This window comes from Rhipicephalus microplus, chromosome 6 (genome assembly GCF_043290135.1).
Source record: "Rhipicephalus microplus isolate Deutch F79 chromosome 6, USDA_Rmic, whole genome shotgun sequence".
In the NCBI taxonomy this organism is placed as follows: domain Eukaryota; kingdom Metazoa; phylum Arthropoda; class Arachnida; order Ixodida; family Ixodidae; genus Rhipicephalus; species Rhipicephalus microplus.
In genome coordinates this window covers 104,238,984-104,266,378 of record NC_134705.1, presented here as the reverse complement: position 1 = coordinate 104,266,378, position 27,395 = coordinate 104,238,984, and the positions used below count along the sequence as shown (strand labels likewise).

At 43.4% G+C, this 27,395-nt stretch overlaps 1 long non-coding RNA gene across 1 annotated transcript; it reads right to left on the bottom strand.

Annotated features, from left to right (window-relative positions):
* Positions 1–627: 627 nt before the first annotated feature.
* On the bottom strand, positions 628–26,496 carry LOC142765407 (uncharacterized). Its single transcript, XR_012884237.1, has 4 exons — positions 26,446–26,496; positions 11,882–11,929; positions 2,506–2,683; positions 628–696 (listed from the first exon to the last, which is right to left on the bottom strand). It is a non-coding gene; the product is annotated as an uncharacterized LOC142765407 (long non-coding RNA).
* Between the last annotated feature and the right edge of the window lie 899 nt (positions 26,497–27,395).

The window sequence follows — 27,395 nt, the reverse complement described above, 5'->3', positions numbered from 1 at the left end:
TAAATGGCCTACTACTGAATGCGCGCATTGCGAGCGCACGGCTTCGTGGCCTTTAGATTTCTAGTAAAAGTACGTTGTGTGAAAATTGCCTTCACAAACACTATATTGTTCATAATTGTTGCTACTTCTTGTTTGTAGGCTCGCACCTTCGCAAGTAAACAAGTCTTTTGCGGCTGAAAGTGCTGAATAACGTATCGATCTTGATAATGCACCACAGCCCGGCCACATGTCTGGTGGCTGCGGCTGATCAGGGCATAGTTTCAGGCGGCATCACTCACAATTATTCTGTCTGAGTTGATATGGTCGTGCTTTTTTTGGAAGGAACGACAAGTAAACTTTACCATGAACATTAGGAATACGAAACATTGTGTTTAGAAAACAGCAATAGTAAGGGGTGATTTCCTGAACTGTCGAAAAGAAAAGTGGTGCAATTATGCACCTGCAATTAAGGCACAGCATATATGCTTTTATGTACGTCTGAAGTTGTTCCAACTTAAAATAGCCAAGGTAGGCATACAGTATCTAGACTCGGAAGACCAAACTTTTATCAAAATGGAATCGGTATTTGAAAGATGCACTGGCTCAATTCTCAACCATTTAGAAAAATTGAAACTCATTTATTTTTTTGCCTTGTGAAATGAAAGATATAATTCCTCTACAATTTTCATTATGTGCAAATACCGTACTCGCACGTACCTGAAAAGGTATAAAATGTATTTTAAACAAATAAAAACAAACACCATTACTTTTCACATCCACGCGGCATGCGTTTGCAATAGAATCAGCAGAGTAGGAAACACATTAGTTGTGCTTAGCTTTCAACTACACATAAATATACGACATACCATCGGGTGATAACATCATTCTTACTGTTTGAGTAGTGGTCTACGCAATCAGTCTTGCCTCATTTTACATTCTGCTTATTTGATTTCATCTATTTTTTCAATTTCTTCTGTAGCTCTATGTAGCGCTCTGCTTCAATACACGTCACTCACGCAACGTGTGTTAATATATTATTCAGTAGCCAGCAAGCACCTCGTGTTTTACTCACACTGCGAATATTTAACTGTCACGTTCTTCATTATTTTTGTTCACATCAACAGACCTTGGCTTATTTCCGCTGTAATAAATAACCCTGAATTACACGCCTCTTCCTACAAAATATTCCCCTACTGTTCTATTAAACGCTGTGTTCATCGTGATTACTCAAATCGTTGACATTAAAGAATAGTCGGAAAAGACAGCACTAAGGGGGCTGAGTTCCTAACCCGTCCATGTGTGACAACACCGCCGTTTAACAAAGTGGTTGATTGGGCTGGTTGGTGCTGCATGGTAGACGAAGAAGCGCTCTGTTCTCGTCTCTTCTATCCCCTCCTGTCGTTTGCCTTGTTAAGCACTTTCTTCGTCTAACACCGCCCTCAGCGTGCCCTTTTTGTAACTCCAGCGCACCTAAGAGCTGCGTCAAATTCTGTTCACATTTGAATGGAAACACTTTGGAAAGTCCATAGCCAGGTGCTCCTGAAAAACTACTGAAGAGTGAATATGCGGTTGCTGTGAGTGGACAAAATTTTCAAGAGAGACTCTCTTGTGTGGTGAACATCTACATATAATAGAGAAATTTCAAAAGAAGGCACCTTGGCAAGAAAGACTGGCTAACTTCTCTGTCCTTCCTCTTTCGATCTTCCTCCTCATATTTTAAATTAGTGCAGCATGTCCCGCAACACTGCACATGAACGGTCGAAAGAAACCTGGCAAAATATTCAACAGCCAAGGGCTACGCAGATTGTTTTTACGGTTTTTTGAAGCTTTCAGTATTAACTGCTGATGCATATTTTTCCGAGCGCCGCATAAAAAAGATGCTATTTTTGCCCTCTGCTTCATACTAGAACCAAATACGCGTTACATCATCAGCAAGCAGCTACCTCCCACGAGTGTTCTGATAGGGCAATGCAGCGAACACCCTTCGCAATTTTTTTTGCAATAGTGCCTATACAAGCTATAAATTGTAACAGACACTTGAAATACCATTATTTTTTCTATAATTCAAAAGGACGCATTGTGGTTTACTTTCGTTTATAAAACATTATCCTAAATGAATTCGCATCGGGAGCAGCTGATGTGCCCCACATATTGAAATGCGACAATTGCCATCAAAACTTGAAATGAGAAAAACTAACGACTGCATTGTGTTACTGAAACTAAAGACCTACGTTATTAATTATGAGCTTTGATAGAGGGTATTACTACTTCTTTCTACATAAGCACAATTTCTTTTTTGATGTAATAAAAGACCTTGGACAAAGTTATAGAATCATTCTATACATTATTGGTCTTGTTGGCTAGGTTAGCAAACTTGATTTATATGAACATAATTTTCAATATCATTGGCAGGATGAGCTGGCCACTAGGAATCATTTTATTTTGAATGTGAAACCATATACATGAGACATTAGGATAAGCGTATGATTGTTGCAAATTTGGACCATAATATAAGCTCTGTCTTACCTTGGCCAAAACCACAGGGGCAATTACCATAATACACATTAGCTAGAGTCCTTGGCGAACAATCGTCACCACGCTTGCCGAGTGGTTTGCATCGTCTAGCAGTGTGTCCTTGTTGCAGGCAGCATGTATTATCTTCGCAGATTGTTTTGTCGTTGCAAAACTCGTTCTTGTGTTTCAGCTATGGACGACGAGACAGAAATGAAACTCTGTTATATAGTAACAAAAGAAATACTATACAAGGGTGTGCTGCCTGCCTGAGTTAAAATTCTCATGATTGGTCTCACTCACGAATTAGCCACAGTAAGTGATCCCATAGGAATTCTGCAGCTCAACATGTCGTACATTCACAACAACATAAAACTGATTGAAGAAAACCATTTTGAAGATGCGAAGAGGAAGCCTCCAACATTCGCTTTGTCGCCTTTCAGACCGTGACTGCGCTACATTACATCTTTTTTTTTTGAAAGTGTAGCTAGAGCACTCTGAAATCGAAATCAATGTCATAAAAATAAAAAAAAATAATATAGCGCAAAAAGTGTACATTATATTAGGCTGCGCTAAGTATGGGAGAAACCAGCGAAAGAAAGAAATGAGCACAATTTTTTGAAAAGACCATATGCGAGAACCCAAGAATGACTGAAAAAAATAATCGTCTCTCGAGGTGGGTACACATGTCAAGCTTGAAAATAGTTTTCTTACCATACGTCTAAAGCTGAAGCTACTTAGAGCATGTAGGTGTACATTTCTTGCTCCAAATGTTTGGAATAAATCCATCTGTATACCAATGATGGTATAAGACAACGAGATGCACTCCCATAAATAACAATGAAAGCTCCACGACGTCATGCACCATTCTAAAAACCTTCTACTAAAAATCACAAGTTCCTCAGTCTCATGGAGCTCGTCTCTTAGCGATAACTCCTTTCTTAGTCGTGAATTTTATAATTGCGAGCGGCAACCTGTTCGGCATAATGTAGGTCACCAACTCCGTATACATGCAAAAGAAAAAAATCGCACTGTACACCTTCTGGTCACATTGTCCGTTTTTTTTTTGGCCAATAGAGGTCTGGCGAAATCCACTCCTGTACTGTCTAATGACTTAGATTGTGCAAACCTACAGGTCGGGCGGTGAGCTTGCCTTCGCTTTATAGCGAGTACATAACGCGCAATGGTGTATCAAAGTTTTCGCTGTTCTCCGAGCTTGTATAAACCAGAAGTACTATCTCAGGTGATTTAGCGTGGCCGTTACGCCTCCACGCATCGTGTGAACATGGGAATCTCGAACTTTGAGAAAAGTGGAATAGTGACCGTCAGTTAGTTCCAATAGGTGCTTTTTACCAGGGCTTTCATGGAGGTTTTGTAGTCACCCACTAATTTGAAATAGGTTTTCCCTATCTATCAATGGTTGCAAATCAGTCACCTTTCAACTTTTGGGTAGAACCTGCTTCTTACGAAGCGTGAACACTTTATCACTGAAAGCTTCACTCTGAACTTGGTGTATTTAATGACGCTCAGCTACCAATACTTCCTTAGTCTTGAGGCATCCGTACTTCGGTCAACTATAATTCGCGTTATATAGAAGTGGTGTACCGATGCCGTGACTCTCAGCAGTTTTATGAGAGAGCTTTGCCCTGTTACGTCGAAGATTAGTGGTGTCTGCTCATGTGTTTTGTCGCCTACTCGAAGAGTTTTCTCTGCGGTCATTCAGACGAACCTAGCCGCAGCCCACTCAGTCTTCACCTCGAAACATTCTTTTGTATAGAGACGTCGAGCGATTTACCTCTTGTTAGCAAACGTGCAGAATTTCGATCACGTGCGCCATGCTGCTAGCTATCAGTCTGTTTTTTACTGCTTTGATTTCAGTGATTCGGTGTTAACGAAGACTACTTGCTTGCATAAATCTGCCTGAATTCAATAGGAGAGAATTGTAGAGTCTGTCCACATAAATGAAAGTCTTCTGTAGTAAAGAAGGGCATACGCTTCTTCTATGTATTTCAGCAACCTGCTGCCTATCAGTCCTCTCATGAGTGGATTGATCATTGATATGTGGGGTTTAACGTCACCATATCATCATGAGAGACGCCGCAAAGGAGGGCTTCGGAAACTTCTACCACCTGGGGTTCTTTACCGCGCTCCCAAATCTGAGCACACGGGCCCACAGCATTTCCGCCTCCCTCGGAAATGCAGCCGCCGCAGCCGCGATTTGATCCCGCGACCTGCGGGTCAGCAGCCAAGTACCTTAGCCACAAGACCACCGTGGCGGGGCTATTAGCTCGAGACGTGTTAACGAGAGAAGCTTCACTGGAGCGATTCGTGATTTCGCAGCAATGTTAATCGTGCTGATGTGATCGCTAGCTCATTCAGCACAAACATATGCGCGCGCTCCTTAAGCTCTTGTGCTGCAGTCCACAAACACGTGTATTTGAATGCCAGGAACATCAACTGCCTTAGAAAATTGTCAAAGATAAAATAATTCACCTCTCTAGCTCTTCCACTGTCATATTATATCGTCAGGCAGCACTTCATGCCAGTTGACCTTACGAATCCACAGCTGCTGAAATAACATCTTCCTTCGTGCCACAAAAGAAGCAACGAGCCCAGTTGGTCATAATTTCTAGATATTGTTTGCAAAGGAGAGCACACTGTATTTAGAGCCTTTTTTAGGAATGACAAGGTAATTTTGAAGCTGTATATAGGCCTCTTGGTCTCAATGTTTGATGGTATTCTATAGACTTTTGTAATAAATGATGCTTGTCAACCGCTGTTAGGTAGAGGTGGCTCGTTTGAGTCAAATAAGTCCTGCAGCTCTTCACAACTTGTGCTCATTCTGAGTGGCAGTCGAGCGTCATTGATTGTTTCTCCTGTGGTATTGTAAAGCTCTACAGCAGCTTGTAAATTACCTGTTCCAAATGCAAATCTTGTACGTAGAATGACTTGGCCAGTAATCGAACCTCTCTCTCTGCTCCTAGCGTACACCTCGTCTGAGATTATGCTGAATGGCCGCTGTTAGCGAGAATGAACTTGACATTGATCGGAAAGGAACTCTCGTCATTCGCCGGTCCTGTATGTCGTCTTTTCTTAAAGGTAACACCGGCTTCTCAGCAAACCACAAGAACCTCCAAAGATATGTGGTTTCTGTTCTAATTCCAACCTGCAGAAACGATTTTTCTGCGTCGGCAGTCATTGAGACCTTGTACCAACAAAATCGCATGAGGACTTGTAGCAGCTAAAGATTCAAGTTTGGATCACTTTGTAAACAATCGTTCAATAATTTCCGGTCTCTTGCATAAAATTAGTTATCGAATACCCCTCTCAGCTTCGCAGTGAACGAGTCTTCACCGATAACTTCTCGATACGGCGTATAGTTTATACGCTCCTCATTGAGTTTTCTTTTCGAGACTCTTTCTGCGTTACCCGAATGTATATCTTGTCATATGACATGGTCGTACTGCTCCAGCAGGCTCAATTTTATTGACCCTGCGTACAAGGCATTGAAGGTGGTTACACATTACAGGGTAGTTCTCTTTCATTAGTTGTATGTCGTGTTGTTTGCACGACATGGAAACTTTGTACTTTCGATCATTCTTGACAATTTGTTTTATGAACCGGGACAACTTGCTTGAAAAAGTGAGTTCTTCTTCCTCTGGGGAGTTTTTTAGGAAGTTTAAAGTCAAAAACACTGCAGACCATCATGATTCTCCTTTTGCGTATGCATATTAGTCCTTATTACGCATACGATTACTTTGGAAGGGCTTCTAACAAAGTTCTGTTCCTTCATAGTTTTTTGCAACGTCCAACCCAAAATGATGGAAATAGCCACTACTCCTTCAATTTCTTGGCCTTAAGTATTTAAAGAGTTATGATATTATGTATTTAATCTGATATAATGAACAAGCTTATTCGAGGCTCAGCTTGCGCCGTGAGAGTATTAGGCTCCTCTGCTAATTCCATCTCCAGTTCCCGTAGGTTCTTGCAAAGAAACAGTCAATATACATCATTGCGAGTTCTTGACAAATCATCAGTATTGTGATCGACACTCGACAATCTATTCCTTGTCCTAAACTGATTCATTTCGTGATATCTTACTATTTTGCATCACCATGGTTGAAAAGGCACTTCGGAGGCAGTGGTATTGATTGCTACCTTCGTTTCACCAATTATTTCAGCTGCAAACATGCAGTGAATTCTTCTTCCACAAATGTGAAGGCGCTGGCTGCCAATTTCTAACATTTCTTTTATGAAGCAAGCCTTATTATCACTTCCCACCCAACAACAAAAGGTTTGCGGATGTACTCCTTCATGAAGTTTACAGCTCGTTACGGCAGTTGATATTTCACTTAGATCTGACTGTCTTATGTTAACGAATTCTCTTAGTGCGCTGGATTTCTTTTGACTTCTCCTTTGCGCGTAGGTTACACGTGTTTGCGGCATGCCAGATCTTGCGAGACCTACATTATATGCACTTTCTACAATCTATTCTTAGAAGTCCTTGTATAATGCAATGGTAGCTCCTAATGCATTTGGCTTGTCTATCTTTTTTCCCTTCGAGTGTGATCGAACCGTAAATTTCTTTGTTTTATGTCTGACGGATTTGCAAAAGAAGCATTCGCCATATTTCTGCTTTCCCATATGCTCGGTTTGCCGCACAAATGCCAACAAAACATACTTGCGGCTGTAAATGCGTTCTGAGGATTCTAGTGTCCCTGATGGCTCCCAGCTTTTGATTTCGATGCGGGTATAATGTAGCGAGACCTAGAGCTCTTGACACGATAACGCCGTTCCTTCGTTTGGAGCAGCCGATATTCGCAACATGACTTGATTATCATGGGGCTGGTGGTGAAAAAATGAAGATTTCGTGCTGCAGTGTATTTAGTAGCGCATCATAGAGCATAACAGAAAAGCTGCTTGTCGGCTCAACGGGTGTGTCGAGACCAAGCATGTTCATCTGAACCTAATCGTATAGATATGGCATCTATTTGACGCCAGATGCCAGTCTCGTGCAATTCTTTAAAATATCGAAGATGGTCTTGCAGTATTTGCCGTTTCTTTTCATGTGCGTCTTTGATTAGGTGGACAGCATTTCCATATTATGCGTTTGTAGGCACAAATCTAGTGTTTTCATCAGCAAATTCTCTGCTCAAGTAATTCCGCAAGTAATTAAACTTCTCCATCTGACTTAGTACCAAACTATAATATGTGATACAATCAAATTGCTTCCAGCAAGCCATTCAATCACGCTTGTTCCCGCTGAACAGCTCAATCTCCAGTCGAGGTAACTGAGGACCAACATTCACGTTGCCGACATTCGTAAGAACATGGACGGTACTTGCCAGCTTTACAGCGCCGGTGGCTCTTTGCGCATTCTTGATGTCCTTCATTCGGCACTGAAGATGTGCGAGTATCGCTACTTCTTGATCCTCGTAGTATACTTCTGCGGTGTATTCGAACGTGAGCTTTTCGACTGACATGTGTTGTTCCATTGCTGGATGTCAGCCGCTCCTTCAGTGCGATGAGTGTCGCTCTATTGGCACTGTCACTTTTAGAAATAGCGGTCACTTTGTTAATTATCTTGGTATTCCAGTGCGTGCCAATGATATCTTCTATATCAGATGATCCGTTCCTGCGGTGTACTCATGGGAAGCCTTGGGCTTGCGTCCTCTTGTTTACGTTGCTGGGCGCGGCCACTGATGAGGCTAACCAAACACCGACAATTATGTTCAGTGAAATTCTTCTTCTTGATGCTGCCGTCTGTGTCACCGCTCAGTCTCATATCCCTGGTCTTCGGCACTGTATGGTATGGGACAATATAACCGATCTTATAGCACACTGCGATAAAAACTCTGAACGTACTGGACGCCAACATGGTCACTCTAAAGGCTACAGAAAATTTGAAGAAGAAGAACATCTACACGTGTGTCGTGGGTCACCTCCCCCTTGTTTCATCTTCGCCTTCTTTCTTAGGTCCCAAAAGCCAGAATCTCTCAGCAGGCGCCTTGTAACTAGTTGGCACACACTGTCATTGTTACGTGTGCTCGTCTGACCAGTCATACGTTGCGTTTGAGACTTTATTGGTATCCCTATCGGAAAAATTGCCATGGTGGATACTGGAAAACATGGTGGGAGTAGTGGAAATAATAGTGGGCATGGTGGAAATAATAGTGGGCATGGTGGAAATTATGATGGCTATGGTGGGCTTTAGTGGAAAATATGGTGGTTATGCTGGGACATACTGGGTGGTATGGTGTACAGGTGATGGGTAAAGTGGAAATGATCGTGGAAAGCAGAGGCTAGATAGTGGGCAATAATGGGACACTCTGCCCACCATTGCGATAATGCTGGGAAGCACTAAGCATATGATGGGTGCTGCTTGTTATGGTGAGCCACATGGTGTACCAAGCTGAGAAGCTCTGCCCACCATCGCGATAATGCTGGGAAGCATTAAGCAGATGATGGGTGGGCTTATAATGGCGTGCAGTTTATATAGTGTACACAGCTGGGATCTGTACACTACATGTTTTACCACCATGATTTCCAACAAAGGTTAGGCCTACTGACCGAGCCCGTACAATTGTGTTATCCGTGCTTCCGGGTTTCAGAATACATGATTACGACGATTAAGTATGACAATACAGCGCAGCGATATGGCATCAATTAACCTAATTGAAGCATTTTCCATTGTGTATGGTCTCCGCTCAAGAAGCAACAAACATCGATGCGACGCGATTAAATCACTCCCAGAGAACGTAATTAAGTGTCTTCTCACCGACAGGCGCCGGTCACACTCGCCGGCACTTCTCTAGCTTTTGTATGAAAACTCAGACGTGGCAATTCGTGTGCTTGGTGAACCAATATGCGTAATGTTTCCGGCACACTGCATTCGTTTTGGCCAAGCCGTTATAGTTGTTGCTTTAGCGAAAGAGCTACAGCATTGCGCTGGCGCGACCGCCCTCTATATTGCGCGAAAAGCATCCCAATACTCAATGAAATAAATTAGGCGGGCGTATCTATGGAATGAGCCTAGAAGCGTCATAAAGCGTGAACAGATGTCACCCTTTAGAACGAGCGCGAAACGGATATTAAACTTGGCAGACCCCGCCGGTAAACTATCGCTGCTCCCCAGTCCACTTGGTTTTTTTTTTCTTGAAGTTGTGAATTGCAAAAAATAGCACTAGTGTCATTAACATAGTGGCAATCGTTACAGGCCGCAGTTGCTTGTGTTTAATAAATGTGCAATATTTAGTAGCAGGTGTACATCTTGTCTATGTTGTGTACACGACAAACATAACCAAGTTGAACCTTAAGTTTGTATGGCAACTAATTATTTAACACGCAATCAACGTCATGTTGGTGTGGCGCAGTGGTTAGCGTCTTCGAATGGGAATCCGCAGGTTGCACGTTCAATCCTCCGTGGCGCCTTGTTTTTTTTTTACTGGACGGGTGTTTTTTATACCGTTTTTATAGAATTCTTTTTTATTTTTTGTGGCAGCTCGTCACGGTGATTCTGACGTCATTTCGCGCTCAAGTGTTGCCGGCACTGCAGCACCCACCATACCCACCATGCGCCGTGGTGGGCGTTTCCCACCATTCACCCACTACATTAATCCACTATAATGGTGGGTGGTGGTTTCAACCATGCCCACCATTCGGTTTTTTTCCGATAGAGATTCGCATGTTCTTACTGCTGCAAATAGCGATGGACCACTCAGCAATATTTTTATTTTTTTTTTTCAGAAACACACACCTAATTTCTAAAGTTAGTTTGCTGTACACGAATTAAATCCACGTGTGAAAATTTTTCAGATACGATATCTACAAGTGTTTAAACTACATGATCATTCAAGCAAGCAAGCAATCACGAACATATTCATGGTCTGACCAATAATGTTGGCTAGGCTAGCAATGAAGACCCCAAGGCTAGCATTTTATTTGCGCACCTTATGTAGCTCAAACAATAAGCAACAAGGGCTGAGTTGTTATTTAATTTTAGAGGCAATCCTTCCGTGTGTAGTATAATAATGCGTGGACACTCATTAGCTGTTTTCGCGCAAATCGTTCACGTTGGAAGGCAACAATTATCATTATTATCGCAGGTTCTTATTCGAATTGTTTATGCCAGTGAATAGCCAGCAAATGTTTTCTAATAAAACGCATCTTTTACGAGTTGCTCTTTTACAACAGAGTTCAGAAGAGTATACCCCTCGTGATGCCAATTTTTCAGCACGGTCCCTCAAACCACCTGTATCTTATGAAGAACTTACATCATCGTATGAAAACTACGGTTCAAGCAAGCGATAGACGCTAGTGCCAGATCACTATCAAAAAACAATCTGCCTCACATGACAAGTGGAAGACCGTGCTAAATTCATGGCGTGATATCTTTAAGGTGAACGTTTTGTGCGTCTCAATATAGAATCTGGTAGCTCCTTGCATCTTCTAAATTGGTGGATTAATTAATGACTAAAATTTCATGGTCATTAAAAATATTCTTTAGGCAGCGCTAATTCTCCTTGGGCGTAATTAAATCAAGTTCTCTTTCAGCTCTTGAAATAAACGGTGAGTGGGCTAATAATGAAAAGACAACGTGCTGTCTACTCATACGAGATATACGCATAATTGATTTTGCAGCGCAGATGAAACATAAGAACTTCTTCGCACCCAGAATTCAGCTTTGTGTATTGATTAAGCGCATTCCACCCACTTATGTATAAACAGGCTATCCTGGCATGCCCTAATTGGGCCATTTATCACCAAATTGATTCATTTTGCCTTGACTTTCCCTGGAAGAAGTTTTCAAATGTTAGGCGCCGCGTGAACCAGAAATACACCTACAAATTGAGCTCTAATCGTAATTACTATGATGATTTCACGCCTTCTACAACCAACCCATCGTGCATGTAAAAAAATACACCATAAAGTCGATTCCCCATATCTATATTGGAAATACTGACAATGTTAAGCTTCAAGCAGATCCTTCTCTAAACACGGGCTGCATGGTTTGTGGTATGAGGTTCATTTTAATGCATAATCATATCTCTACAAAATGAGTGACAGCCAAGGTAGACCACGAAGACTACATAAAATCAAAGATTGGGCGGGCTATCTTTCTGCTTGTGTGGTAAAAAATGAAATTATATCTTTTCTTGCGCTAAAAATCACTGAATCATAACAAAATATGGAATCGTATGCAGTGTTGTCACCTAAAAGAAGTAACTTTTGGCCATGTGTAGTTTGTAGTGTAGTTTTCACAGCACTATTTTTGCCTCCCTCATCACTGTACGTTCACTACCATTGTACGTTTGCGTTCGATACCGAACTGATGAATCAGTCCATTTTTCAATACTGGCGTCAAACTAATATTGCTAGGTTATACACTTACCTTTTCTTTCGGAATAAGGTGTCGGTAAAATGCAGATGCCAACCAAAGCTGAAAGTTAATGGTACGTTAATTGAAAAATAGAAATATGCGCAAACACGTATTTAGGACTTAACGTTCATATTTTTAGAATCAAGTCCAACAAATGGTAGCGGTTTTGTTAGCAGTGCTATAAAAAACCCACATTTCCTTGGAGTGTTGCGTCTAGCTCTACGTCACTGGACCTAGAGCGGATCACTAGTTGAAGAAGCATTGACACAGATATATATATATATATATATATATATATATATATATATATATATATATATATATATATATATATATGTGTGTGTGTGTGTGTGTGTGTGTGTGTGTGTGTGTCAGTGTGTATGTGTGTAGGTGTATGTGTGTACTGCCAAGACATGCAATGACGATGCTGTATGGCGATCTGTGTGCCACTATAAAGTAGGACAGAGCTGAGGAAGTCAAAGAAGACGTGTTGCAAATGATCAGTCCAGCTCGACAATTATTCCATTGGAGAAAGTTTGTGTGTGTTCTTAATATTTCTATTGGGAATAACGCGGAATATATCTCCCTCTCAATCATCGCCATCTTCACTTCGTTTTTCTGTCTTCGGCTTCACAGTGGCCTTACGCAGCGACTGCCCCACTTTATTTTTGTTGTAAACAACCACCTGTAAGTTGTTCGGGAAACGCATTGTGACTGCTTCAAAAGCTCCAGCGATGCCGCAATTGCCTGCATGAATGTTGCTTATCGTACAACTGCGACTCTGCCGTCTAGCCATCATGATACCGTGATATTCACTGCTGAAGGTGTGGGGCCACAGAGTGCGATTATATGGCTTGTTAATATAAAACTGTAGCCCCAGTGCATTTTAAAGATTGTGGCTGCGTTCCTCTGAAAACGAGAGGAACCAGGCGGAACTGGACAATGCCCTAATCCACTGCTGGCACTAAAATAGTTTTAAGGGATGAAGTTCTTACTCTAACTTTGTCTGGCGTCAGGCATAACCGGCAGTATCAGGCAAACAGGCAGACGAAGATACAAACAAACAAACATACAGAGAAGCGGATGCATTGACAGACGGACGCACGGATGAACTGGTGAACAGAAGCATGAACGGAAAACACGGGCGGATATACAGACGGATGGGCAGACGAATGACCAGACGGACGGATGAATGAACGGACGGACGGACGGACAAAAACACAGACAGACAAACAGACAGAGAGACAGACAGACAGACAGACAGACAGACAGACAGACAGACGAGCACACGGTCAGACAGATTGCCCTTACAAAAATTTGTACCAACCAATAATAAACATTTTAATCAGAAAAGTTATTAGCACCTACCGACGGTGGATTGAAATTTTTTATACCGTTCTATATACCGAATACCAACAAATTGTCGACTATTGGCCACCGATCACCATTAGAGATTTCCCAATAATGTTCAACAGACGCCAAATCAACGTGCTAAAGACGGTATAAAAACGGTTTCCCAGCACTGCAACGAACAACTTCAAACCATTTATCTAACAATTTATCGACTATTGGCAACCAAACACCAATATTTTTCACTAGTAAGGTTCAATAGAGGCCCAATCAACATGCTAGATGCAATATAAAAACAATTTACCAGCACTCTATCAACTATCTTCAAACCATTTATCTACCTATCAATCGACAAACAATTGAATTCACACCTCAAGTCATTTGTAAGGCCATAAACTGCTTGTCCTCTGAGGGCACTTCGTCGAATCGTCAAACTGTTGTTCCGAAAACCTGTCGTTTAATCCATGCCTTTGCAGTGTGGACACCATGAACGTGTTGCATGAAGCTACAAAAATTGGGCGCTCAGAAGTGTCCCAGAGTCTAGAAGGCGGAATATTGGTGTTCTCCCTGTGGCCACTTTGGTCTCTGTGAATAGTTGCTGAGCCAGAATATTGGTTCATACTAAGTTCTATTGCATGTGAGTGATGTGAACTGGAAAGTGTGTAGGAACCCTGCATTGTCCACAAGAGCTAAACAAAAACAACCGAGCTCGGACTGGTTCATGTTGTGCACACAAGAATACCTTGCACGTTCATAATTTCTTCTACACTTCTTTTCTCTATTTTTAGGCTTTCATTTTTGTTAATTACATTACATAAACATTCTATGATTGCGCATCAGTGACAGTTCACAAATGTTATACGTTCGCTATAAATAAGTCGTTTTAATATTATTTCTTTGAAAATGGCAACGTCCTGTTGGTGTACTGTATGGTTCCCCGAGGCAATATGAAGACTCAAACTGTATGTTTTCCCAACTTTCTCAATTTGGCAGCCACTTTTATATTGCCTAAAGGCTTCATCCTGTATGTTTCTCATCTGTGACTATTCTGTATGTCTTTAGAATGTCGCGATTTGGCCGCCGCTTTTAAGTCGCCTTAAATTCTCCGTCCTAGATGTGTCCTGTTAGTAGCCACCTTTTATACAGGCCAGAAATCAGGCTCGTTGCCTCGTCTGCACGGTGTGGCATAGTACGGCTGCGGTTATTGAAAAGTACATCGACATGTATGCAAAACTCTATAAAATTATTGATTTGATATTGTTTATACTGCACTTTAGAGCATTTACAGACAATATTCAAAAAGGTATTGTACATTTGTCTGGGGCTGAAGAAAGATAAGATTAACGAATCAGCCTTAACCTCGCGAAGCTTGAGCACATCAATATTGTTTTAAAAGTTTTAATTTCTCAGCATCTTTCTAGGTAATAAAGACTACATTCATTTACCAAAAGCACACTGTTCACAACAGTAACTTCTGATCACAAGACAATTTTCAAGGCATTCAAAACACTATGGGCTGCTTAGATAGGCTCTGCACACCCAAATTACCAATTGCGTGTACGATATAGACAGTGTATCGCAATGACTTGGGTGTACAGGCTAATAAAAAAATGTATTCAGCCTTACAGATTATAAAAGAAGCAACAATCATAACTTCACAACTAAATAAGAATACATGCGACAGTAAATAATTATTGCGAAAAATCAGGATTTTGACAAACATCAGCACACACTATCCAGAGCTGCTGAAAAACGATGCATGCTAAAGTAATTAAATTTTGTAGTAAATTAGGAATGCGACAAACACAGCATCAATGCACTAGCAGAGATGCATGGTTGTCACTGATTGTTCTACTTAACATGCATCAATGAAAGCAAAACTACAGCCCACAACCAGTCTACCTTTCATGTAACCCTTGACTGCTAAACTGAAGGCCACAGAATCAAAGCCTGGCTGTGGCCGCAATTTCATTGAAAAAAGAAATGACTGAGGGCTCTTTGCTTACACATGGGTGAATATTAAAGAACCCCAGGTGGTAAAAATTTCTGAAGCCCTTCACTACGACATCCCTGATAATAAAAGACGAAAGTGATGGCAAAATGCCTATTTTTTACTGGAGTTTGTTTCGAGCCCATTTCTTTTATAAACAGAAATTAGGGGTGGGAAACATTTAATTCAAATATTTATCACCTATAAGTACCTATTTTAAGTTTTGTGCCTTTATGAGCTTTTAAGTGCCTAAAAATGCCCTTTCAAGTTGATAGAGTAAACGTTTTGCTTAAATGAGTTCTTCACATGGAGGAAAACGAGAATCCCTTGATGTGGTCATATTAACGACAACACATGCATAGCGTGCTAATTTTTCTTTCTTTATTGTTTCTAGCTAGTGGTAAGGTGCGAATTTGATTTGACGTAGGTTTGACGAGCGCATTCACTGTGTTATATTGGCGAAAACAGATCATAGGTGGACGCACTTCCACAGCCAACGTATATTGAGACTTGGCCATTGCGCTCCGACGTACGTGGCGTTTGCCAACGTTCCCATAATTTCTCACTTAGAATGCTCTTTCATGTGTGCGGGGATGGTACAGCAGTGACAAAAAGCGAGGCTAGCAGCAATAGCGCTAGTAGGACCCCCTAAAAGATTTCCGTCGATTGGTTCGAGAGTAGTGCAGCATGGTTCTGTGAGCGTTGCTAGAGTGTACGGTAGCGAACCGAGGAGAAGCTAACGTTAGTGTATCCACTGCCCCTTGAAGATCCCCGTCGCTAGGTTCGAGAGTAGTGCAGCTTGGCAGTTGTGTTTTGGAGGCTAAAGTACACTGTATCTATAAGCCAGGCTAATCAGCCGAAACTAAACTAGCCTAGCGCTGCCGACTACAGCCTACACATCAGTTGGTATTTATGTTTTTGTAACGGCAATTTGTCGGAAGTCTTCCAAGCGATGCGGAATAAAGAGAAGCTATAAAACAACCTTCTCAGGCAATTGGCCAGTGGATCAACGCGCTACTCCGTCGATCGAGAAACGGTCCATGTGAGAATCCATGCAAAAGAAATTGAAAAGGTCACAATAATTTAAATTTGATGCCCACTCTGAAGCATGCATGAACATAAAGCTTCCAAAATTGTTTACGCCAACTGCCAATTCATTTATATAACCTATAAATCCGCGTGAATAACAATATTTCGTAGTCATCCCACAGGCACACAGAATCATTTTGTTAGTTTCATATCCACATCTGTGAACTCGCATGCACAGAACTCGCATGCACTTATTGTATAGAATGCAGCCATATGTTAAAGCTTCACTGCCAGAAGTCACTTTACACTTTATCAATTTTACTGTATATAAATCCACAATTCAAACTCTCCGAGTAATATCATGCAATAAAGGTATACACTAGGTGGTGGAAGCAAGCATCAAGGGCATGATTTCTATCGTGTTCAATGCTTAAAGAGAAAGCTTTATAATACCCATTTTTTCGGACGTGCAGGAAAGGTTCGCCTTCTCCCCAATAGACCCGCCGCTGACAGCCTGAAAGCTTGAATTCTATGTGCTAAAGTAAGTGTCTAAATTTGCGAGTGGTGCTGATTCAAATATTCCGGATGCAATTAAAAATTGAAAGTGCTAGGCCACAATAACGCTTCACTAACTTCAGTGGATGTCGAGCGTTGTGTTTCTCATAAAAGCCAATACTGACTGAAACCAAGCACAATTCACGGCCCAGAAACTTTAAATGATGCTGTCCTGTCACTGTTCCTATAGCGTTTCCCACAATGTCAAATTATCTCAGCTTTCATCTAAATCAGTTGAAATGCCTATGCTTTTTTTGTATTTATTCTATTCAAATTCCCTTAACCGGGTGGTTTCTTTGTTCAACAAAGTGCTGAGGCGGAGAATGGTGATGGTCAAAGCGACTAGTTTTTTTACCTGTTTATCGCTATGATTGAGAACGATTTCTATGAATTGAGGAGATGCCTTTTTGAGGATATTTTTTCATGTTATTTGGTTGCCTGCGGCCAGCCTTGTGTAGGCAGGCATGGTGGTTGAGTGGCCGTAGCGTTGCAAGTAGTCAAGTAGGTCATCCGTGAGCAGTCACAACGCGATTTATTTCGACGTTTCAGCCACAGTCTGGCATTCATCAGAATTGAGAGTACAGTTTGTTGGTGCTCAGCTTTACACAATCTACAAATTAGAGAGGAAGAGAGGAAGAGAGGAAGTAAATAAAAAAAGGGAAAAAAACGAAAAGAAAGCAGTGAGTGATAGGTGGCCTCCCGCGGGCGCCCTTTCACTCGTCCTTCCCCTTCCCCCCTCTCTCTCTCCCATTTCTCCTTTTCAACTTCAGGATGTCTGAGGTCTGTGTATCCTTCCTTTCACCATATTATTGGTCCCGACCAGATGGCGCCGCACGGCTCTGGCGGTTCGGTGTGGGCGAAAATAGCCTTTTTATCAAGTTTAGGTCTTTAACTACTCAGCACTTGTCGACTCAGCGCCTCACGATTATCACAGCGTTGCTGTTGCGCATGTGATGCTTGGCACAATTGGTTGGATAGTGGGCTAAAAAGAGAAACAGACGACAGCTGTACTTAAGAAGAGTAGCTCCACTTGGAAATATTTTGCGTTTTCCAGTGCCCTTCGCAGCTTCAGTGCAGTGAACTCAATTACTATTTTCGTTATTGCCGTCATTGCTTTCTATTGCTTTAATTACTACAAGTGTACCCGGATTCTCATTTCTTTCTCCATCGAGGGTATTAAATCGGTGGATAACGTATGACTCTCATTGTTCACGTTCTCGGTTTGATTTAAATGCCGTCTCTAAGAGTGTTACTAATAGTTTATCGATTGCATGGTCGGGAAGATTGAGATGTTTTGATACAGGTAGACTTGGGCGAATTTCGCATGGTCTCTGTGATTATTGAAACGAATCCTGAATGGTGTTTCTGTTTGTCTGTTTGTCCGCTGTACTGCATACTAAATATATATATATATATATATATATATATATATATATATATATATATATATGTATATATATATTTATATTTATATTTATATATATATATAGAAACTGAGCCGTATTGCTAAGAACAAACCACGCTTCGTCATGGACAAAAAATCAAGAAAATCTCGTCAGGTGAATCCCTTTGACACGTCAGGTGAAAGCAGCAGAGCAACCAGTGACGTCGTTTGACAAGTGATGCCAGGGCCGGAGTTGAGGAGTGAACGCAGGCGCTGCTGGGACTTCGCTCCACAGAACAACTCGCTTCGACTAATTAGAAGACGACATCCGTTCTCTCGCCGGCTCACAAATGTCTCGCGCTGCTTTCAACGAGTTGCTGATTGCAGAAGTTGTAAAACGACCTCTTCTTTGGGACGTCAAGATGGAGAATTTCCGCAAAAAGCATAAGAAGACTATTCTTTGAGAAGAAATTGCCGAGCTCCTTAAGAAGTCGCATACTTCCGTAAAAAAACAGTCGTCACTTGAACTGGCGATGTTTACTGGTGAAGTTGAAGTGGCACTGTTTTCCTCTCGTTGCTCTCAATGATGCTTTCACCGGAGTGACAATTGTCTGTGGTGTCTTTTTTATTTCAATAATAGTCATAATACCTTTTCCTCTTTTGCATTTTCATCGAAAGTTACTTCCACGTAGTGGAGCTGTAGTTCTATGTCACAGTGAACGTTGCTGGTTTAACAAACGATGAAATTTGATGACACGGTGCATAGATAAAAGGGTTCACACGAACGAGAGAGCAAGGGCGGGTGCTATGGCAGTCGACTTGAGAAGTAGAATTCCACACAGGTGACTCAAAAGAAATTTCGTGATGTGACTCAACAAGGAAGGGGCGCGAAGCATGGTGTCACGGTTCAGGGTATTAAGACATTAGGCAGGGGCCTTTATTTTCGTTCTCCCCTTTAACAACACCTCTTCTTCTCGCTAAAACGCAGGCTCATTTGTGCGTGGACCTCGTCTGTGAGGTTTTTTGTGCAAGGAACAATTGTACTTTAAAGCGCTTATGTTTGCAGGCTGTGGACAGGTCCTGCCACACTGGCCAGCCACTCTCACTGACACTCAGTGCTTGATTGCGTGGCTGGCCGGGCGAATTATAGATGTTCGGTCGCGAGCACAACAACCACTGCGTAGATAACGAAGAACAGCAGTTGATTTCAGGCAATGCAGCAGCACATGTCAACAGGCATGCACTTAAATTACACGGCCCAAGGCTACCAATTGAATGTCACTTTGTGGCGACGGCAAAGGTGCGTTGTGCGAAATTATGTAATACTTCGGCTTTTATAGACACAAATTCTCGCTAAAGCAAGAATTGTTGCATAGTGTCTGACCTGGGCTGCGCACAAGTGTATATTGTCGTGACGTGAAGAGAGAAGTCGTATTTGAAGACGCTGAGAAAACAGCAGCGGGTTGGTCTTTTTATTAACCGCGCGCGCCAGAGAGTTCCTCGTCTTCCTCGTTGTTGCATTTTGTATAAAAGCGTTCAGATGTACCTAAGCGCGGTCGTCTTCGTCTTTTTCGCGGAACGCACGTGCGAATATACAGCAGTCAAAGAACCGGGACAACGAGCATATGACGTATACCATGCTCCCTGCCGTTGGTGAAAGTCTTCCCAGGGTGCTTTACTGAATCATTGAAAAACCTGAGAGGCTTACTATTTCGGGTGGAAGCATACAAATTCGAGCACCAGAATAGATGCAGACCATTCAGAAAATCCCGAAAAAGGGTGTGTTCACATATGCCACAGAGTAGCCAAGAACACGGCTGAAGCTTACCACTGAGAGTTTATATATAAACTTTTATTTGAACACGAGTGAACATGAGCAAAAATTTAGGTATAAATTTTGCAAAATGTGTATACTAGTCTGACAGAAACCTCGTTCAGTGTCCCAAAATTAAATCACTGAAAACAAGAGCGATGAATTCGAGAAACATGGGAAGTGCTGCGCAAAACACGCTTGCCGTTTCTAAGCATTCACCAGCTGGAACAGCCGGGTAAAGAAACAATACAAGCAAACGTTTTTTTGCGCTTCTTCATTGTGAGTGATATCAGCGCAAAACAAGAACCATACGTTAAAGAGCCAGGACAAAAAAAGCAACTGCAAATGTTGCTTATTTGTTTTAAGATTCATGTTACACTTAGTTCAACCAGTGTACAGACGCGTGAAAGTCGAGCGGCTGTTGGTGATGAACCTCGCAGCACGGGGGTTGCCAAAAGAAGGACACTTGGAGGGGAGCGCCGCTTTATGTTGGCACCTAAAACAGCGGTTAACGGGCGACTTCAGGGGACAACACTGCCCGCAAAAGCGGCAGGCATCACGCAAGAGCAGCGGTAGCAGCGGCGCATGTGAAACGAACGCGCCTCCGCGCGTCCTCCCACCGCTCATCGCCGCGACCACCGCCACTCGGTCGCTCGCATGTGAAACAGGCTCTAGTGCGGCTACCACCGACCGAGCAATGGCTTTCCAACGCATCAAGTCATTCCTTCTCTGAGAAGACCGGCAGATTGAGCTACACATGTACGCCCCACCAACTGACCACGCGATGCGAGGCATCACTTTTTACACCCACACGTTCCCCAACGATGATGAGACGCTGAAATACCGTCAAGAAAAGAACCCCGACTACCAAATAGTAGGCTGCAGACGCATGGGAGAAACGAAGAACTTACTCATAACGCTACTCGGGGACCACCTACCTAGATGGCTTCTACACCGTGGAGGTCTCATCCGAGCATACCCTTTCTATCCGAAAGTGGATGCATGCTTCAAGTGTCGGAAGACTGGGCACCGCTCCGATGCGTGCCCTCAACCTAGGTGTCAAAACTGCCCCCGTTGCGGAGAAGACCACGAGCCACTGCCGCAAGGAATGCCACCAACATGCCAAGTACGCTGTATCGTCTGTAAGAGAGGACACATGACCAACAGCTCAAGACGCCAGTACCACTTCGCCAAAAAGCCTGAACCACTTAACGCAGCAAAAAGAAAAAAAGACGCTACAAACCGAGTCATCAGCGACGCAGCCTACCACAAATGACGATAGTACGCCTGGCTTAGACGAGTGAAACTATCCCAGTCTCGGGACATCACAAACGCTGACGAAACGAGGCCACTGATTGAAGTCATGATCTCGTCAGGGTCAAGAAACCTCCCACTCAAGAATAAATTCAAGAACCCTATCATTAAGTCCCATTCGACATGCCAATTTATGAAACGCATTTTCAAGCAACCCTAGTGTGACATGGGTGCAAAACCAAGCGTCTCCGCTTCCTTCATCTCACCCGCAGCCATCGAAATCTTGCGCCTCGACGCATGACCTTCTCGTCAAAGAGCTTGCGCAATCAGTGCGTTGAAATTTCAAATGGTGGCATAGCAAGCTCAGATGAAAACGCTGTTTGCGCACAACCATTTTCGAGATAGCAGACTGGCAAAAGCAAGCCAGTCCGTGCATAATTCAACTGCACAGCCCCAACCAACCACAACAGTCAAATGCAAAGCAACGACTTCCACGGAAACGCTGCAATCCCAAGAGAACACGACGAAGAGAATTATTCAAACGGTCGGCGCATCTGTTGTTGAAGCTCTCCACTCGACAGTCCATGCCACGGTTGTTGATGCCATACGCACCGCCATAACAGGAGTCTTAGACACCGCAGACTGATGCATAACTAACATGGAGACACGATTATAAATCATGAAAGCCACGGTAAACAACACTGCAGCCGAATTAGAAGCACTCAGAATTGCCACAAACAAATTTTGCAGTAATTGAACAAAGCATTGACAGAGCTCCCGGTATCATACGCAACACTGTCCTCTCACTCTTCCAGCCAGCCCAGTGAACCCATGACTCCCTCAAGTTATGCTCCAGCTAATACATCATCGCCAGCACCCACTTGACTATATGGCAGTGGAACTGCAGGGGCTTCCGTAAAAAGAAAGCCCACATGCAAGTACTCGTACAAAAAAAACAACTGCCGGATCGCCAAACGCCTCCACACGTCATATATAGATAGCAGCTGTTGTTACCTACAGGTAACAACAGCTGCTATCTTACTCCCGGGTTACATCGCTTTCAAACAATTCACCAACCTGAACAACCAAGAAGCCCCAAGTACAGGTACGCTCGTCCACAAGAGCCTCACGGTGAAATAACACAACTTAGAATTATCGGACCTTCCACAAACAGTTGTGGAAATTCTTCCACGAAAACGCTCGCATCGGTCCGTCTTTATCCTCTACGTATATTGCGCACCCTGGGCACGCGCCGACAACTTCAACCTGCTCTTCCAGAAAACCACATCGCTATATCGAGGCGCACAACTGCTTATACTGGGAGATTTCGACGCCAGGCACTCTGACTGGGGCTACCTGCAGGCAAACAAACGAGGCAAGAAACTAATGCAAACTAAGTCAGAACCTTCATCTCACTCTACTAAATGACCTGCAGCAGTCACCGACACGCTTAGAAAACAGCGTGTGTAGGGACACGTCACGCAATCTCACATACTGCAAGAATATTGCGCAGGCCAGATGGCAGAACACATGTCAACTCGCTGGTAGTGACAACTACATCATTTACATCTAAGTGCAGACGTCCGCGGCCAAGACAGTACACAAAGCACTCGCTCAAATCATGAAGTGGCCCAAATTTAGAGACGTCCATGAATGTGAAGCCCCGCAATGCATAAGAAACCTCAAGTAATGGACAGCCTCCCTAAGCGACCACGTGCGACGCACAACGCGCGAAAGTAAAGCAGCACAGGAAACGCCTGCCACAGACTCTCGTCTTCTCCACATGTGGAATGCACACGCAAGCCTGCTGCGCAGATGGCAGAAGCAACGCTACAACAAGAAACTGCGTCGCCTCATACAGACACTCTGTGAAGAAATCGAGCGACACAGTGCCTACCTTGCCCGCCAACAATGGGGCCAGCTGTGCAATGGACTCAATGGACAGCTAGGCAATAAGAAGACGTGGCACCTGTTACTCCACTTACTGGATCTCGATGATTCGAAAACAGCTGCACGGCACAGACTTAAGCGACTTGTCCACCAACACCTCGGATCAGACGAAGATCTACTGACCTGGCAGACAAATCCATCAACCATGCCCACCAACCAGCGATGCCACTACCACCCTATGAAGGTAAACCAAACCCAACTCTTGATACCGACATCACAGAAGCCGAAGTGTATGCAGCCATTCAAAAGTTTCGCACAACTTCGGCACCAGGTCCAGATGACATCTCCAATAAAACAATCCACAACCTTGACGCAAGGTCGGTAACTGCCCTCACTGAATATTTCAACGACTGCTGGCATGCCGGCAGTATACCACAAGAATGGAAGCACGTGAAATTGGTGTTTATACCAAAGTCCGGAAAAAAGGCAGATTTATCAAATCTTCTCCCCATCTCGTAAACTTCATGCTTTGGCAATCTTTTTGAGCAGATGGTCCTGGCTCGGTAGAAACACTTGCGGAAGAGCATGACCTTTTTCCTCCAACTATGCTCGGTTTTCGCGCCCACTTATTTGCTCAAGACGCCCTGTTACAAATCTACCACAATTTATTGAAGTATCATGTACGTGCAGGCACGCGAGCAATGCTAGGCATTGACTTAAGCAAAACGTTCGATGACGTGACACATCAAGCGATAGCCCAGCGCTTGGCTTCAACAAACTCTGGGGAACGTATTGACAACTACGTGTTCTCGTTCTTACAAGGACGCACTGTGGAACTTTCCCTAAACGACAGCAACACCATGAAGTGACTTGCCCTATCCAACAAAGGCACGCCACAGGGAGCCGTTCTTTCACCTTTCCTCTTGAAACTTGTTATGAGCCATCTCCCACAGTTACTAGACCCCATACCCATCATTCGACACACCCTATACGCGGACGACGTGACGGTATGGACCCCTACCGGATCCGACGGACAGATCGAGGAGGCACTACAACGTGCCGTGGAAACCGTGGCCGAATATGTCGCGCGTGCTGGCCTTGAGTGCTTAGTGGAGAAATAGGAACTCACCCTTCTTCGTCCTCCTGACTACCGTAAGGTTAAACACCCGCCTCTACCAACCATCACTCTCAAGATAGCGGGATCCGAATTACCAATAGTGCAGCACATGCGCGTTCTTGGCCTTGACGTACAAGCTGGCAGGAACAATACTGTCGCCCTAGAGAAGCTTGTGGTCACCGTCACTCAGACTGTCTGACAGTTCGGAAAAATCTCTGCGCGTAAACATGGCAAGAAAGAAAATGAACTTCTCTAGCAGTTAAATGTCTTCGTAACCACAAGAATCACTAACGCCTTACCGTACCTAAGACTCTCTAAGACTGAAAAGGCAAAAGTTGAAAGACATATTCGCACAGTTCACAAGATCGCCTTGGGCCTCTCCCGCGCCATATCGACCACGCACCTTCTCTACTTTGGAGTTCACATCACAATAGATGAACTCATCGAAGCACACCAAACTGCCCAAATTGAACGATTGCATGATAGCAAAACCGGAAGACGGATACTCCGACGTATTGGCATTCCCTCTTCACCAAGCAGACGAGACTTCGTCTCGCTACCACCCCTCATCAGACAGATCTTCATTGTGCAGCCTTGTTCAAATAACATGCTGGCTGGCATTCATGATGGTAGACGATCGGCCCATGCCAGAAACCTTCACAGTATCTACGGCGCGAGAACTAAGGCGGCTCACGTCGACGCGGCAAGATACCCAGCCCCCAAACAGGCGTATGCTATCTTTGTCTCATCGAAACGTACTCCACTCAATAAAGAGCCCACCACAATGTGTGCCGGCTCCATACACACACAGGGCCCAGCAGAGGCAGAAGAAGCCACCATGGCACTCGCCGCAATAGTTGGATTTGAAACAATCATTAGTGAATACAAATCTGCCATCCCCCAATTTGCCCGTGGCACTCTTTCCCCAACCACGGCACGAATACTCCGTTCTCTGCCCCAAGTGGCATGCAGCGCCTCAGATGAAACCGTTTCCGGAAGCACCGACGATGACGATCCCCGTTCAATTCAACTCATCTGGGTCCCAGCGCACGCAGGGGACCCGGGTAACGAAGCCGCCCACAAACAAGCTCGAGGACTCGTACGTCGACCGGTGGGCGAGGTTTCGGACCACGATACCGAAGCAACCGAACCACTAGTCTCCTCTCACGACATCACGCAGTACTACAAGCTATCAAGGCAAACCAGACCACCCCGCACCCGCAACAAAACAAAGCTCAACAAATCACTTGACGGCGGCTTCAAACGAACTCATTCCTTTCCCCATACATATACAGACCCATACGCAACCTCATTCACACCTACGTGCACCCTTTGCAAGACACAGACCGAAATCTTGGACCACATCATCTGGGGATGCAGCAAAGACCCTTTCCCACCAAACCTCTTTGGACAGTCACCTTCAAGGGTGGCTTGCGGGAGAATCTTCACGACTACAAGCCTCGACACCCATCTCCGGGCCATGAAACGTGCTTACGAGGTGGCGACCAGGCATGACCTGACAGCCCTCGCCACTTAGGAAACCTTCAGCTGCCTTATTATATTTGTTTACTACTAATACTACTATAAAACCCTTACTAAGGGCCACATACAGAGAAGTGTCTGGTGGTATATGAACATTAGTAAATTTTTTTGCGTTGTAACACAATGAACGATGTCTCAATTAGAACTGAATCTCGTAATGTGCCACAAGCAGGTCAAAGATTAGGAACCCTTCCGCTGCATTTCTAGCTCCTTAGGGACGCGGTTTCCGTACTCCGTGTCCACACGTTCCGAATGGTCCAATGATTTCACGTCACCCTGGCAATTGCTAGATTTTTAATAACGATGGTTGGTGGAGTTAAAAACCGTACAAAGCGTTGGCTCAGTTTTGATCCCTGGGCCTTGATGAACTTATTGGTGTATACAAGGATCTTTTTATGAGAGATGCGTATAGATTTCATAGCAGATTCGTGCTACCAGCAAATATTCTCGAAAAAAAAACAACACCCGTTGTGTTCTTTAGCCTTGATTGTTTATTGTATGATTGTGCTAATATCTATGTTATTATTCAAAACAACACGTTTGAGTTTAAGGGCAATGTATTGGGGTTACTTCATGTCGTGGGAGTGAAGACATGTGTGATTTTTATTGATAATCTAAAATTACGAGCTGAGAACTACGATACAGCACTTACCTCACCTGGAGCAGGTCTCAAAAGTGCCAAAGTTCTTGCACCTGGTTCCTGGGAAGAGAATCGCACAGTCATCAACAATGAAGAATATGCACAAGTGTCATATTTTAGCTCAATGTGTACCTATAACAAACGATTTATGAGGAATGAACTAACAATTTAGAGGACTGCTTATGGTAAAAAACTACGTCGCATGAGCAACTTATATTTAGGTACCCAATAGAGGCCCTCGCCTTTTTTTAATCCTGATGTGCAAAAAATAGTGACATTTTACGTATAATTCAGGAGAATGTTTTGCAATGCGTTTTGGGAGTATTCCAGACCTGCCATATAAACATTATCAAAGGGTGGGAAGAGATGCCCGACTATTGTTGCTTTACATTTTAATAAATATCTCCACAGTATTGTCTCTTTACATTATTGTGGTTCCTTTCACAAACTGAAAGTTCCTATTTGTGGTGTTGCATCTGTATTACGGCAAGGAATAATGTCATTTGCCTTCGCAAGAAATGTTCGATAATACATTTCAGATTGCACCTGCCAAAGACGACTCTAGGCTACAGCCGCTTGGCATGGCTACCAAACCATAAACTGCACATCAGACGGGTGACTCTTTTATCTGAAGGGTATTTTATGCTGGGATTTACCAAGACTCAGTGACGTATTTCCGTCACTGAAATAATCAAATAAAAAACTCATGAGTAAGTGGAGGCTGAACTCACAACCTTTCGTTTCGCAACGACAGGTGGCGGGAACACTAGCCACTGTGCCATGGCTGCACATTAGCGTATTTCTTGTCTTTGTTTTTATTCAAGTGGAGGCCAAAATTTGTGAAGCGACAACCCAACTACCGCGAGTATATTGGACAGCCGCAATAAGGGTGGTTAAAATACTTTAATTAGGACTCCTTGCTTTTAAAACCGACGAAAACCGGACATTGCAAGACACACAGT